The sequence below is a fragment of the Melanerpes formicivorus genome, unplaced genomic scaffold (assembly GCF_026170545.1).
Source record: "Melanerpes formicivorus ecotype bairdi unplaced genomic scaffold, bMelFor1.0.p_v2 SCAF_168, whole genome shotgun sequence".
NCBI lineage: Eukaryota > Metazoa > Chordata > Aves > Piciformes > Picidae > Melanerpes > Melanerpes formicivorus.
In genome coordinates, this window is record NW_027142520.1 from 102,774 (window position 1) to 113,097 (window position 10,324).

Below are 10,324 nucleotides of genomic sequence, written 5' to 3' on the forward strand. Positions count from 1 at the left end.
GCTACATAAAGAGCTAGCTGAGCAGCTTTTACATCTGCAAATTGGTTGGATTTGTCTTCTCCATCTCTTACCTCTGCAACTCAATGTGTTGGACTTCACACTGCAGACTTCCATCTCCTCTTGTTTCCAACACAATGACAGGAACTGTCTGTGAACAAAGCATATTTCTTTTCATCATCAGAAAGATCACTGTAAGGAGGAGCTTAGAGTTACTCTCTCTTCTGGAGGTTTAGTACAGTTAGTACCTTCTGGCCAATTTGTGATCAGTTCCACAAGACCAGATCTTTTAAGATTTCCCATTCAAGCTCTGTGTTATCAGAGCCATCAACTTGGACCATGTGATATCTGTGGCATGATGTAGTGTAGAACCTTTAACTTTGAACATCCAATTCAAAACTGCTCAACTGGGAGCTAAAAGAATTTGTGACTCAGTAGCAATTACTTCAGAAGCAGCTTTTATTCTTCATAAGCAGCTAGTATTTCATTCTCATTTGGAGTCTGTTTTGCCTCTGAGCCTTTCTATCCACTACTCCAGAAACAAAGTGGACATCTGTGTGTCTCAACTGGACCTCTCTGCCATAAGCACTAGGTTGGATGATTGCCACTTGCAGCCATGTACAGAATGTTCCTAATGTCCAGACTAATTTGAACAGGTCCCAAAACCATAGCATGGACTACTTGTTGCTTTATCTGGTCAAAGAGTGTTTGTTGCTCAGGACCCCACTGCAAACTGTTTCTCTTACAAGTCAGATCATGAAGATGTTTCACAGTCTGACTGTATCCAGGAATGTGTAGTGTCCAAAATCCCACTGTACCTAAAAAACATAGACTTTCCTTCTTATTGATGGGATTTGCCATGCTATAGTTTCTGTTTATCATATCCCTCACAATTAGATGTTGACCATCTTGCCACCACACTCCCAGAAACTGGATTTCTCTGGCAGGCCCTTTTACTTTGTCTTACTTAATTGCAAAACCTGCTTTCAAGAGAATGTCAATAATTTTGTTATATTTCTCAAAGACTTCTTGAGCAGTTTTACCCCACATGATGATGACGTAGATGAACTGAATGTGTTCTGGAGCTCTACCTTTCTCCAAAGCATCATGACAGATGGTTGAACTCTGAATCCACCCCTGGGGCAAACAATTAAGTTGTACTGGATGCCCCTCCATGTAAAGGCAAACCAAGACCTGCATTCCTCTGTGATGGAAATAGGGAAGAAAGCATTAGAAATGTCTATGGTAACATAGCATTTGGCCTCTTTGGATTCCAGCTCATACTGGAGTTCCATCATGTCCAGTAGAGCCACACTCATGGGTGGAGTTACCTCATTCAGGGCACAGAAGTCAACTATCAGATGCCATTCTTCATTTGACTTTTGCACAGGTCAAATCAAACTGTTGAAAGGTGAATGAGTTTTGCTGAGGCCGTTCTGATCTTCCAATTGATGAATCAAGTTATCAATGGGCACCAAAGAGTCATGGTTGGTTCTGCATTGCCTGTGAAGCACCGTTTGAGAAGCACCAGTGGTGTAGTGGTATCATGCAAGATTCCCATTCTTGTGACCCGGGTTCGATTCCTGGCTGGTTCAGGGACTGTTAACTACCTCCCATTCTATGCAGCAGCTGCAAGCCTGCTTCTTAAATAATCAGCTTTCCCTCAGCTGCCCCAAGCATCTGTGCTTATACCACGACCAATGTAAGATGGGCAAGACAGTTACCTCTCTTTGGAGGTTTTCAGAAGGAGACTTGATAGGGTGCTTGGTGTCATGGGTTAGTTGTTTAGGTGGGTTGGATTGGTTCATGGGTTGGACGCGATGATCTTGAAGGTCTCTTCCAACCTGGTTTGGTTTATTCTAAATAAAGGTTTATTCAACTGGCAATTTCACATCCTCTATCTCATATTGTCCCACAACTACATATTCATCAGAAAGTTCAGGTCTAATAGACAGCCTCAACTTTCCTCCATAAAATTCTACAGATGCTACTCCAAAAGTCCATTGTAACTATTAGGGTCTTTGAAACGCCCTTCTCACAGAAAGTCAATTCCCAAAATGTAAGGTGCCTCTGGTCCTGTTACAACAGTGTGTTTCTTCCATTCTTTCCCAGTTAAATTTCTGTCAACCTGCAATTTAGTCAACTTTTGAGATCCACCAGTGACTCCCAGAACAGTTGTAAGCTCTGACCCTTGATAATTTGGTGGTATTATGGTGCACTGAGCTCCTGTGTCAATCGAGGCTCTGTACTTCTGAAATTTTGAAGTGCCAGTATACGTCCCAATAGATTCTGTTATCTCCATTATTCCTTTCCTCCCTGTGGCAGGAGGCAGAGCACCCCTAATTATGGGTATTACATCCACATGTACAGTTGACACACCACTTAATGTTAGAGTTAGAATCACTGCTGGAACATTTAGAATTGTTCTGGGAAACTGAAGAAGTGACAGCTACTCTTCTGGTATTGTTAAAATACTTCCAGCTCTGCCTCTCTGCAGCTCCTGTAGAGCTTGAAAAGAGCAGAAGTTGGTTGACCATCCCACCTACTCATGTTTTCACCAAATTGGTCATGCAGGGTTATCCAAATACTACCATGTGATTTCCTTTGTTGTCTATTTTGGTTTGGCCTAGTTTGAAAAGTCTTTCTAGGAGGACATCTGTATCTAGCAGCTGAAACTTGTATCCATTTGGAAGCGGAAGAATTGAGATCATCTGCCTTTGCTAGTTTTGATATGGAGGTTTTAAATTACTTCTTCAACTCTTTCATGCAATTCTCAATCTTTCCAGACAGAGTTCCAATGGCTGAGAGCAAAGAAACACATGTGAGACTATCATCCAATTGCCTCATTTTGTCAGTAAAATAGCCAACAGTAGGAGGCACTCTTGCCACAATCCCACTTTCCAGAATAGTAGTATAATTATTAGGAGCAACTTTAATGAACTTTTTAGGAAGACCTGTTCACACAGGAACATCATCAGGATTCAGCATACCATGATTTCCATAAATTATTTCTCTCACAGTAAACTTTCTCAAACACTTGATTCCCTCATCTATCATGTTCCATTTCTGAGGGTTCCATGGGAGGTCATCCCTGGAAGGATATCTCCTTAGGATAGCCAAAAGGAGGCATGCCCACAGAGAAGCTTCACCAAGGCAACTGCCTATATGCTGACTATGGTAGAGGCAAGCACTGGATGGTGGGAAACTTATCCAATTCCTCATCCTACTGCATGTAACACCATTCTTGGTCTGGCAAGATAAATCCTGTGGAGACACAGTACTCCAGAGAGAACTGAATCAGAAAATGGAACTAATTTAAAAAACAATCTTGTGAAAGACTGGGCCAAAGAGCATGGCATCAGGTGGATTCCCTACTATGCACCAGCTTCAGGGAAGATTGAACATTTGCTGAAAACCATTCTGAAAGTCATGGGGCTGGATCTTTGAAAACCTGGGAGAAACATCTAGCACAAGCAACCTAGCTGGTAAATAGTAGAGGTTCAGTGAATCGAGCTTGATCTGCACACTCAGATCTGCTACAAAATGTAGAAGATGATATAGTTCCTATTAGTGGAGAAAACTGGGAAAACTGGGTATGTTCTCCTTCAGGAGAGGCTAAACTTGTCTGAGGAGGGGTTTCTGCTGAAGGTCCTAGTCACACTTACTAGGTAATGAAAAGAATGTTGAAATTCAGTGTATTCCACAAAGAAATCTAACTTTAGCTGAGAGATTTTAAATTCAGAGTATAATTCAGATACAGCATCGCGCCCAAAGGAAGAATCCACAAGGAACCTATGATGCATGATCCTTGAGAGCCCTGAGTCTCCTGAGAGTCCTGGTCCTATTGTTTGTTTCATTTGCACATAGACAAACTGTTTTCTTATTTCCCATTTTTTGAACTTTTGAATCATCACCATCACTGGAGATGTTTAAGAAGACACTAGATGAGGCACTTGGTGCCATGGTTTAGTTGATTAGATGGTGTTGGATGATAGGCTGGATTTGATGATCTCGAAGGTGTTTTCTAACATAGTTTATTCTAGTCTAGTCTAGTCTAGTCTACTCTAGTCTAGTCTAGTCTAGACTATTCCTAGTCTATTCTAGTCTATCTGCATCACAGATAGCCAGAATGGAAGATAATCTGAAAATATGGGCTAAGAACTCTGTGGACTCATTATTGTAGAAATTGTTTTAGATTAGGTGGGTAGTATCAGCAACCAAAACTGCCACAACAGTCCATAGTTGGTATGGGTTGAACTTTATTTGCTCGTTATTGCAGGTGTTGTTTTAGATAAGATAGATAGTATTAGCAACCAATGGAATTGTTTAGAAGGGGTGGATTGTGGTAGTTTTAGGCTATACCTTTAATAATTTTTTTTCACTTCTTTGCTCTGGAAGAGTCCAACTGGCTTCTGCCTTACCTTGGCTGCATGGCTTTGTTGTGACTGGTATTAACAACAACTTCTCCCTGCTCTTTTTTCTCTTGTCCCTTTTTGTGTACAGGGGTTTAGGAGAGGGCGCTGTTGCAGCTCCCATGGTCTTTGGTGTGGGGGTTCTTGTGCTGTTTATCAATTGTACATACCTGTAAATTTTTGTAAATACTGTACATTTTGTACATACTCATTGCATTTTGTTGTAGATTGTAGTTTTGCTCATAAATACAGATCCATTTGGTTCCAGATGAGCTGATCTGGCAAATTTACTATTGAAGGGGAATTTTCAACCAGCCTCAATCATCTCCTAATACCTCTTCTAGAGCAGATAATGAACCACCAAAGCTCATCTCTCTTAGTACATGAACGGCAGGTGTCAGAAGCGTGGTAATATCTGTCTTTCTCCTCCTGTTCTGCTCAGGCTCCAGCCTCCTGTCTCCATGTAAATCTGCATTAGTAACTGCAAACCAACAGAATAATTTACCTGGCCACTTGAGAAAATAAATGTGGTATGGGTAAAGTGAAATGCATTTTCTAAATGCAAAAACCTAAATTTATTAACTGACCAAGTACTTTGGAAACTGAAGAGGTTTTGAGATAGCGGATCTCATTTGTTTCTGATTTTGATGATCCCATGTCTGTCTTTATTTGTTATCCTACAGAGATCCCAGTGTATTTTGCAGAAGTGGAAAAAAAATAAATCCAAAGGCTCTTTTCTGCTGGATGGAATTTATATAGAACTCAGCTGGAAGAGAAGCACCACCTAGTTGTTCTAGGTTAAGGCCTGTGGGGGGTGGATGGAAACCTGACTCTCCATGAGAGTGGACTCCAGGCGGACCCAGGTGAGCAGAGAAACCAGACCCTGAGGGAGGGTCCCCAGGTCATGTTTATCCCACTTCCATTTCCTGTCTACACTCTATGTAAGGGAGATTCACTTCCTCTCTCTCTCTCTTGCCTTCACCTTGCCGCCTGCTTGAGAGCTGATGACCATTTGGTCCTGCCTGCCACATGGATGGGTCTACTCAATATGGTCAGACCTATCTCTAGAAAAATCATTGTCATCTGGAAAATCCTTTGCCATTTGCAAATGGTTTTGTATATATTTATATTTATCCTCTTCCCCTATAATCATGTAACCTTCCTTTCCCTTGAATGCATTCTATTTTTGTTAAAATTACTTCCTTTTTTTTTTTTTTAAACTTTTGAGTTGGTGCATGTCTTTTCTTTTGTTGTCCACCCCTTTGTCTTCTCCTGCCTAAATTTTCCCCATGGGGGAAGGGGGCAGGGGAGAGGGAGGCAACTTACATCTGTCCCATTGGGATTTGACTCTAGAAAAACTCAAACGGCTACACTAATCTATATTGATACCTCACACATAGAAGAAAATAGGGTACTATCTTCATGACTGACGCTGGTATGTTCTATCTGTTGCATACAAACTGCATACTAACTACATCTTAACCACTGTGCAATGTTTCCAACTTGAAAAAATAGCACTTTAAAATAGCAGAGTGCAATGAGAAGGCTGAAATGGGACGAAGCTCAGAATCATTAATCACTATAACTTTTAAAATATCTTTTATGATGCCCACAAGATCATAGGCAGAAGAAAAACAAAACAAAACAGAACAAAACAAAAATCTACGCTGTCCAAAATTTTAATTTCTGCTTAGATGTGATGTAGAGTTAATAGATATAGTTTTGGAACATATTTTTTCACTCTTCCTATATCACATGACTGGTATGGGCTACTTCACGTATTACCAATTAATAATAAACACATGTATGTTGCATTTTCAATTGTGCACACATACAATAATGAATTGTTTTCTAACTTGGAGAAATTAAGCAACATATTTGACTTAAATTGAAATTGTAATGCAGGTATTTGAAAAACCTACAATGCAAAAAGTTTTTCAGCCAATTTAACTCGTGTTTTGTTTTGTTTTGTTTTGTTTTGTTTTGTTTGTTCCCTTCCTCTTAGCTTTCTGGTTTGTTAATATTACTCTCATAAAGCCTTTAGATGTTCACAAAAGATAAAAATTAGTAGAGGAAGGAAAAACCCTATGGAAGTAGCAAGGTAATTAAAGTGAGACTTCAAAATAAGAAGATGTCTGCTAGAGTTTGATTCAGACTATATGTAGATGAGTGTAATATAAATAATGATAATTGGCATACGTTTGTGGTAAAGCAGACTTTATCAAATTAAGTAGACATGTGGGAATATGAACTTAGCTGATAAGACAATAGTTTTAATGTATGGGTTTCTATAAAGTGTAAAGTATAAAAATAAAATAATAATGCATGTCCATATTTCCATCAGGTGAATTTTTTCTGCATGCTACTCTTATTCACATAATACTACTTTCTCCTTGCTTAAATAAAACAAGTAAAACCCTGGAGTTTATCCTGATGTCTGTGATGAGAGGGAGGTGATGCCTTTTAAGTGATATACCTTTTATCATGCAATGTTTACAAATTTCTCTGATAGCATAGATCTGGAACTTCTAATCAATAAAATACAGTATCAACACTATGTTTAATGAAAATTATTTAATTGCTTCTTTTTAGCTAACACCTTCCATAGAATTGCATGTATAGATTGAAATAAATTCTGAAAAGGCAACAAGCACAGTAAATGAGAGTGCAATTTCTTCCCTCTCTCAATAGAGCTCCATACACTTAAGAACACAATCAATAATCAATCCTGTTTCAATGTGATAGTCATGTTATTCCTATATATGCTCCACCATATGTATCTTAACCATAATTGTCTTACTTACAATGTCTTACAATTGATGGCTACAGGCTCATCAGGAGAGACAGGCAAGGAAGAAGGGGTGGAGGGGTGGCCCTGTATATCAGGAAGGCACTAGATGCCATTGAGCTGGAGATCAGGGACCATCAGGTTGAGTGCCTGTGGGTAAGAATTAGAGGGAAGGCCAACAAGGCTGACATCCTGGTTGGAGTCTGTTATAGACCACCCAACCAGGAGGAAGATGTTGATGGGTCATTCTATAGGCAGCTTAAGGCTGTCTCAGGATCGCCTGACCCTGTTCTCATGGGTGACTTCAACTTGCCTGATGTCTGCTGGGATCTTAACATATCAGAGAAGAGGCAATCTAGGAGATTCTTAGAATGCATGGACAGCTTCTTATCCTAGGTGCTGCACAAGCCTACCAGGGGTAAGACTATGCTTGACCTCCTCTTCAGCAATAGGGAAGGGCTGGTGGGCGAAGTGGTGGTTGGAGGGTGTTTAGGGGCCAGTGATCACAAGATAATTGAATCTTCAGTATTTGGTCAAGCTAAGAGGGGTAGCAAGAAGACCTCCACTCTGGATTTCCGGAGGGCAGACTTCAGGCTACTCAAGGAATTAATTCAGAGGGTTCCGTGGGATAAAGCCCTGAAGAACAAAGGGGTCCAGGAGAGCTGGACCTACTTCCAGAAAGAATTGTTGAAGGCTCAGGGACAGGCTGTGCCAATGTGCTGGAAGATGAGCCGCCAGGGCAGATGGCCAGTGTGGTGGGTTTGGAAGGGGTAAGGCCAAGAAGCCTCCTCCCTTCCCCCTTGCAAAGTAAAAGGGAAAAAAAAATTGAAGGGAAAGGAAAAAAAACTCGCAAGCTGAATTAGCAAATCAGTGGAGCTATATTTACAAAGCAATGTAGGGTTTGCAGGGGAATATTTACAAATTTACAATATCTACAATATATACAAAGATATACAACAAAGTAACACAGAAATGAGAGTGACCCCCCTCTGGACAGAGGGGGTTCCCCACCTCTGCTCTCCCCTCTCTCCCCCCCTTTCCCCAGAGTGGGATAGAAAGAGAGAGAAAAGAGAGGAAAAAAAAATGTTAGAAGCAGTTTGTGTTAATTGGAAAGGAGTTAATATGCAGGCCTGGTATCTTGTTTTCAAGGCCGAGGCCTTGGCAGAAAGCCCAGCACAGAAAGCTGCTGCACGGAGAAGAGGTGGAAGCAAGACTGAAGATAGGGTGCCGGAGTGCCCAGGATAGTCCCAGCTCACTCCCAGTTCAGAGGGTGCTTCCTCCCACTTTACCAATGAAATAGTTTAGATTATTCTTTTCCGTTTACCAACTTCCGTCCACCATATTCCCTTTCTTAAGGGGGCAACGTCAACCGGCCACAGCCAGCCTGGATGGTTAATGAACTTTTAATAGAACTAAGGGAAAAAAAGAGGGCGTATCATCTTTGGAAGAAAGGTGAGGCAACCCATGAAAAATTTAAGGAGGTTGCTAGGTCTTGTAGGAAGAAAATTAGGGAGGCTAAAGCACATTTGGAGCTTATACTGGCCTCTGCTGTGAAGGACAACAAAAAGTCCTTCTATAAATACATTAATAGCAAGAGGAAGGGCAAGGACAACCTCCACTCCTTGGTGGACATGGAGGGAAACATTGTAACAAAAGATGAGGAAAAGGCAGAGGTACGTAACACCTTCTTTGCCTCAATTTTTAAAAGCAGGACAGGATGTCTTCCAGAAAGCTGGCCTGCAGATCTGGCAGAAAGAGCCAGGGAGCAGCATAGTTTTCCTCTGTTCCAGAATGGGGTAGTTGGTGATCTCCTTAGTCGCTTGGATCCCCACAAGTCCATGGGACCAGATGAGATCCCTCCTAGGGTGCTGAGAGAGCTGGCAGATGAGCTGGCCAAGTGCCTCTCCATCATTTTTCAGCAGTCCTGGCTCACTGGAGATGTCCCAGAGGACTGGAAGCTGGCCAACGTTGTGCCCATCCACAAGAAGTGTCAGTTAGAGGAGCCAGGGAATTATAGCCCTGTCAGCTTGACCTCAGTGTCAGGCAAGATCATTGAACAGGTCATCCTGAGTGCAATCACACAGCACTTCCCGGATGGCCAAGGGATCAGGCCCAGCCAGCATGGATTTAGGAAGGGCAGGTCCTGACTGACCAACCTGATCTCCTTCGACGAGCAGGTGATCCTCCTGTTGGATGTGGAGATGCCTGTGGATGTAGTCTACCTGGACTTCAGGAAGGCCTTTGACACTATCCCCCACAGCAAACTCCTGGCCAATCTGTCAGCCCACGGCTTGGACGGTAGCACACTGAATTGGGTTAGGAACTGGCTGGATGGCTGAGCCCAGAGACTGGTGGTGAATTGTGCCACATCCAGCTGGTGTTAACATCTTTATTGATGATCTGGATGAGGGCATTGAGTCCATCATCAGTAAATTTGCAGACAACACCAAGCTGGGGACAGGAGTTGATCTGCTGGAGGGTAGAGGAACTTTGCAGAGGGACCTTCACTGGCTGGACAGATGGGCAGAATCCACCGGCATGAGATTGAGCACATCCAAGTGCCGGGTTCTGCACATTGGTCACAACAACCCCATGCAGTGCTACAGGCTGGGGTCAGAGTGGCTGGAGAGCAGCCAGGCAGAGAGGGACCTGGGGGTGCTGGTTGATGGTAGGCTGAACATGAGCCTGCAGTGTGCCCAGGCGGCCAGGAGGGCCAATGGCATCCTGGCCTGCATCAAGAACAGTGTGGCCAGCAGGAGCAGGGAGGTCATTGTGCCCCTGTACACTGCACTGGTTAGGCCACACCTTGAGTCCTGTGTCCAGTTCTGGGCCCCTCAGTTTAGGAAGGATTTTGACTTGCTGCAGCGTGTGCAGGGAAGGGCAACAAAGTTGGTGAGGGGTTTGGAACACAGGCCCTATGAGGAGAGGTTGAGGGAGGTGAGGTTGCTTAGCCTGGAGAGGTGGAAACTCAGGGGTTACCTTATCACTCTCTACAACTACCTGAAGGGAGGTTGTAGACAGGCTGATGTTGGTCTCTTCTCCCAGGCAGCCAGCACCAGAACAAGAGGACAGTCTCAGGCTGCACCAGGGGAGGTTCAGGCTGGAGGTCAGGAGGAAGTTTTACACA

The 10,324-nt window shown here is 42.7% G+C and overlaps 1 non-coding gene across 1 annotated transcript; it reads left to right on the forward strand.

Moving 5' to 3' along the window:
* Positions 1-1,521: 1,521 nt before the first annotated feature.
* TRNAG-CCC (transfer RNA glycine (anticodon CCC)) lies at positions 1,522-1,592 on the forward strand. The gene has a single exon. It is a non-coding gene; the product is annotated as a tRNA-Gly (tRNA).
* Positions 1,593-10,324: the final 8,732 nt, after the last annotated feature.